We start from the raw sequence: 6,676 nt of genomic DNA, 5'->3' as shown, positions 1-6,676 counted from the left end.
ACTTCAACTTGAAATGTATTCCCTTGTTCTCCAGGCGGGCTCCTAACTTCAACTTGAAATGTATTCCCTTCTTCTCCAGGCGGGCTCCTGACTTCAGCTTGACAAAACAAAGCAAATTTTCTGCCCCAGTTTGGTGGCTGGGGACAAATGTGATTGTAAAACTAAATCATATTACCAAGTATTACTAAGAATTGAAAGCTAGGTCCCATTATCCAGGGGGGTCCTGACAACTCTTAACTAAATGACAATTTTAAATCTAAGCTATATCTTTTAAAGGCATGACTTCCACTACGTCTTGTTATCTAAGAAGGTCTTAAGCTACGCCCTATTATCTAGGAGGGTCCTGAAAATCAAAAGTCAAATTTTATATTAAGAGTGACAACTTTTATAGTTGAACTATACTACCCTACAACAGAACTTATGCTAAATGTTGTTATCTAATCGAAATCTTAATGCTAAGTCCCATTATTCGGGAGGGTCCTGAAAACTCCTAATTGAATCCTATCTCGAACATGCACACTTCTAAGTCACTTATATTCTTTCGGGATACATTTATGCTAAATTATGCTATTTCTGAACTTTAAACTAGGTCCCATTTTCCAGGAGGGTCCTAAAAATCAAAATAAACCTTTTTGGTGACTGCCTTTCTCCACGGGGAGTTTCTCCGGAACAATCGAAATTTCCTGCCCCTGTTTCAATCAAAGAAAATTTTTTCAGTTAAAAATGGTGGTTAGCTGATGGCATTCTTGCTGAAGATCTTTCCGCCGCATTGTTTTGTTCTGACTGGCTTCTCCGAACTGTCCCTGAACCGCTTTGACTTTCTGACTGACTTTCAAACCCCGTGACTTTGATGAGCCAAGTGTTATATACTCCCGCTGATGTCTTATCTCTGACCCCTTTATCTGAACTTTTGCGTCTCCCATGGCTTTACCAAACCATTCCATTGATGAAGCTTCCAGTGATTCCTTGTATTTCCCTTTTTCGTCGTGTTATTCTTAGTATGCTTTGCCCATTCTGTGCTTTGCGATTTGGAAGTAGGTAGTGAGCTTTGAAATTCTTTTCACTTTCTTTGAATAAAACTGACATTGAAACATCTTAGCCAAATAAGCCCAAAAGAAAATGAAATGCAATGGCTTTGCGGATTAAGGATAAGAAGAATCCAAAACCAGATGACTGCTACAAAGGAAAAAAGAGAAAGAAACTTATGTGAGTGGAACATCTAGTACCAATGATCATGACATGCATTTCAGATTAATCGGCCCAATCTGTCCGACCAATCAACTTTCAGTTGCCTTACTTCATTGCCCCTAGAATTTTCATGACCTGATTACTTTACCCAAACCTTGACCTTGTTCATCTTGCAGTACCTTGAAAGGTTTTCACCAGCATACCTCTTTCATTCGTTCATCCCCGACTCACTTTTGCCTTACGGTGCCCGTGAGTGTTTTCACCAATAAGACTCTCTCATTTGTATTTCTCTCAACTTTCGTCGTCTTACGGTGCCTGTGAAGGTTTTCACCAATAAGACTCTCTTATTTTTATTTCTCTCAGCTCCCATTGTCTTACGGTGCTTGTGAAGGTTTTCACCAATAAGACTCTCTCATTTTTAATTTCTCTCCTTGCTTGAATCAGAGTGTTGCCCTTGACATAAATTACCTTTACCTGCTTGACTTGGCATTTTTCAAAGACTGATCAGAAGGTCTTTCTTTGGACCGTAATGTGGGCTTTCGGATAGGGTTAGAAGAAAAGGATATAAAAGGCTCAAAGCAATTCACATGGGTTCAAAATTACAACTTTCGGAATCAGATTTCTTACCACAACCACAATTTCTGCCCCAGTTTCTTGCTCGGGGACTTTTGGATTTTTATTTTGATGAGACTGAACCGTGAGGCTGCCTACGTATCCTTAAAAGGAATCAGGTCGAACGTAGTTCATGACATAGTAATTACTTTGTTTGTTGTGATTTTTCTTTCTCGTCTTTCCTCTTTTGTTATGTTATTCTTCTTTTCTCTCTTTTTCTTTTCCTCTTTTTCCTTTTCTTTTTTTTTTCTTTCGCTTTTTTCTTTTCTTTACTTTTCTTTCTCTTTCTTTCCTCTTTTCATTTTTCTTCTCCTTTTCCTTTCTTGTTCGTTCTTTCTTTTCTTTTTACGTACTTATCCTCCACACTTGCGTCTCTGAATTGTGCCGTTGATCCCGAAAGAGGGGTATGAAAGAATATAAATAAGGCTCAAAAAGGGTGACAAGGGATAAAGTGTTTAGATAGCAGAACAACATGCCTTCGTTATTTCAACCTTTCAAATATGCCAAATACAAACAAGTACCATAAAAAAAAGAAATCATACATAATATATATTGATTGCGTCAGAATTGATAGCCATTTCTACACATTTTCTTTCTACATCTGTCAAATAATACACGCCATTGGACAACACTCTAGTTACAACAAATGACGGCTTCCAGTTTCGGGCGAACTTTCCTTTTGCTTCAGCCTGATGAGGCAAGATACGTCTCAACACTAATTGACCTATTTCGAACTTCCATGGACGTACCTTCTTGTTATATGCTCTTTCCATTCTCTGTTGATACAATTGGCCATGACATACTACCGTCAATCTCTTTTCATCAATCAGACTTAATTGCTCCAAGTGGGTTTTGACCCATTCAACGTCATCAATCTTTGCCTCAGCAACAATTCGAAGGGATGAGATTTCAATTTCTGCGGGTATCACTGCCTTCGTGCCATACACCAACAAATAAGGAGTAGCCCCTACTGAAGTGCGGACAGTAGTGCGATAACCCAGCAACGCAAATGGCAGCTTTTCATGCCACTGCCTAGAACCTTCCACCATTTTTTGAAGTATCTTCTTTATATTCTTGTTGGCTGCCTCGACTACTCCATTCGCCTTAGGGCGATATGGGGTGGAATTGTGATGTATAATCTTAAACTGCTGACATGTCTCTATCATCAGATGACTGTTGATATTGGCACCATTGTCCGTGATTATTACCTTCGGAATCCCAAACCGACAGATGATATTTGAATTCACAAAATCGACTACTGCTTTCTTGGTCATAGATTTAAAAGTTTTCGCTTCAACCCACTTGGTGAAATAATCAATGGCTACCAGAATAAACCTGTGTCCGTTTGATGCTACTGGCTCGATTGGCCCAATGACATCCATGCCCCAAGCAATAAAAGGCCATGGCGTGGACATTGTATGTAACTCAGATTGTGGAGAATGAATCAAATCTCCATGCACTTGGCACTGATGGCATTTACGCACAAATCTGATGCAATCCCGCTCCATAGTGAGCCAGTAATAACCTGCTTGGAGAATTTTCTTTGCCAGAACATACCCACTCATATGCGGTCCACAAACTCCGGAGTGTACCTTAGTCATGATTACTGTGGCATGTCCTGCATCTATGCATCTTAACAAACCAAGATATGGAGTTCTTTTGTATAACACCCCTCCGCTGAGGAAATATCCACTTGCCAATCGTCGAATTGTTCTTTTTTGATCACCTGTGGCCTGTACCGGATATACCCCCATCCGGAGGTATTCTTTGATATCATGGAACCATGGCTCCCCATCAAGTTCTTCTTCTACCATATTATAGTAAGCATGCTGATCATGGACCTGAATCTGCAAAGGGTCCATATAAGCCTTATCTGGATGATGTAACATTGACGCCAAAGTGGCCAAAGCATCGGCGACTTCATTATGTATTCTTGGGATATGCCTGAACTCTATTGACTGAAATCGTTGACAAAGATCATGAAAACACTGTCTGTATGGTATGAGTTTTAGATCCCGTGTTTTCCATTCTCCCTAAATTTGGTGCACCAGTAGGTCCGAGTCACCCAAGACCAAGACTTCCTGGACACCCATATCCACGGCTAACCTCAATCCAAGAATACATGCCTCGTACTCAGCCATGTTGTTGGTACAGTAAAAACGAAGCTGAGCCATAACAGGGTAGTGCTGCCCTGTTTCAGAAATAAGTACAGCTCCTATCCCTACGCCTTTCATGTTTGCGGCTCCGTCAAAGAAAAGCTTCCATCTAGGCTTCTCGCCTTGTTCTAACTCATCAATGTAAATCACCTCTTCATCAGGGAAATAAGTTTTCAAAGGTTCATAATCTTCATCAACCGGGTTCTCGGCCAAATGGTCCGCCAAGGCCTGCGCTTTCATTGCAGTCCGGGTTACGTAGACGATGTCAAACTCTGTGAGCAGGATCTGCCACTTTGCAAACCTCCCTGTGGGCATAGGCTTCTGAAAGATATACTTCACGGATCCAAGCGATATATGAGGTAAGTAGTATAAGATGACAAATAATGTTTCAGCTTCTGCGCCACCCAAGTTAGGGCGCAACATGTCCTCTCAAGATGGGTGTACTTAACCTCGTACGATGTGAATTTCTTGCTGAGATAATATATGGCCTGCTCCTTCCTACCAGTACTGTCATGTTGACCCAATACACAGTCGAATGAGTTGTCGAATACCGTCAAGTATAGAATCAAATGTCGCCCTGGTTCTGGCGGGACCAACACAGGTGGATTTGACAAATACCCCTTTATCCTATCAAACGCCTCCTGACATTCATCTGTCCACCTGACCGCAACGTCTTTCTTTAACAGCTTGAAGATGGGCTCACAAGTTGTCGTGAGCTAAGCGATGAACCTGCTGATATAATTCAATCTCCCCAACAAACGCATCACCTCAGTCTTGTTCCTCGGGGGTGGCAATTCCTGGATGGCCTTGACTTTTGATGGATCCAATTTAATACCCCGACGACTGACTACGAACCCCAAATACTTTCCAGACAGAACCCCAAAAGCACACTTTCCAGGATTAAGCTTGAGATTGTACCTGCGAAGCTTTCGGAAGAACTTTTTCAGATCCTTGACATGGTCAGACTGCTTCCTAGACTTCACGATCACATCATCCACGTACACCTCGATTTCCTGGTGTATCATATCATGGAATATTGTTGTCATTGCCCTCATATAGGTTGCCCCAGCATTTTTCAAACCAAATGGCATGACCCGATAGCAGTACATTCCCCACGGCGTGATGAATGCCATCGTTTCAACATCTTCCTCGTCCATTAAGATCTGATGATAACCCGCGTAACAATCCACAAAAGAACCAATCTCATGTTTGCCACAATTGTCAATCAATATATGGATGTTTGGCAGGGGAAAATTATCCTTCGAACTTGCTTTATTGAGATCCCGATAATCAATACACACCCTGGTATTGCCATCCTTCTTTGGCAAAGGCACAACATTGGCTAACCAGGTGGGATACCGCGTGACCCGAATAACTTTCGCATCGAACTGCTTGGTGACCTCTTCTTTGATCTTTACACTCATAACTATTTTGAACTTTCTCAGCTTCTGTTTGACAGGAGGGAATGCCGGGTCAGTGGGCAATTTGTGAACCACTAAATCGGTGCTTAGACACAGCATGTCGTCATAGGACCATGCAAAAACGTCTTTGTATTCGAACAATGCTTTGATTATCTCCTCCCTGAGTTGAGGTTCCAAATGGACACTTATTTTAGTTTCACGGACATTTTCTTGGTCCCCTAAATTAACTGCTTCTGTATCGTTCAAATTAGGTTTGGGCTTTTCCTCAAACTGACTTAGTTCCTTACTAATTTCTTCATAGGCCTCATCATCATCAAATTCCAACTCGTCATCACACTCAATTTCTTGTATTATTACTTCAGAGTTAGTTTGGCTTTTAAAACTGGGCTGAAGATCCCTCATGCATGTCATGTCATTGATATCAGCATAAAAAGAACTAAAAGAAGAAAACAAAAATGAAATTAGAAGAAATGAAGGAAAAAGAACAATTGCATTTCATTGAATATAAAGATAACAGGGTGTTAACACATCCAACTGGACGGAACATAACATCTGAATTACAGACCCTGGAATAATCCAGACAACTAAAAGAAAATCAAAGCCCACTACCAAGACTCCCTCCGGATAGGAAGAGGAGTAGCTTCCTAGTTGTTAACTTTTGCACGTGGTCCCACAAATTGCACATCTGCCTTGCTGGATCCTTCCCCAACCTGAACCATATTGACCTCGGCGAATAACCTTCCGAACCCCTTCTCCAAATCTCCATCGGCTCCAATCAGTGGTCCAGGGATCCTTGACAACCATTGCTTTCTGGTACCTGGCCTGACGAATGACCTAGACAGACGCGAGACCGGCTTTGGCAATGCCCATGCTTTCTTTTTCATTTTCCTAGCTCTACTCATGTCTGCAACGGTAGGTTTGAACCACAGACCAAAAGTATCTAGATTCCTTGGTAGGGAGACTGGCTGCACAATACCTTGCAGAGATGTACCCAAACCTTTGCCCGATACGAAACCGTTTTTCAACATTTCGACAGCTACCATGACTGATGCCGCAGCCATCTTTGGAGTTGGCATGCACTTACCTTCCGAAATTTTCTCTACCAATACTGTGTCGGAAACCTGATAAACCCATAGTCCATTGCCATCGTCAACCTCTATGAACGGCACAATAGCACTATTGGGAACACACAAATTATCTTCGCCATGTACAACAATCTCCTGTCGATCCCATTCAAACTTGACCATTTGATGCAGAGTAGACGGGACTGCTTTGGCAGCATGGATCCAGGGGCATCCT

Source organism: Nicotiana tabacum, chromosome 11 (assembly GCF_000715075.1).
Source record: "Nicotiana tabacum cultivar K326 chromosome 11, ASM71507v2, whole genome shotgun sequence".
In the NCBI taxonomy this organism is placed as follows: Eukaryota; Viridiplantae; Streptophyta; class Magnoliopsida; order Solanales; family Solanaceae; genus Nicotiana; species Nicotiana tabacum.
This window is presented reverse-complemented; position numbering follows the sequence as displayed.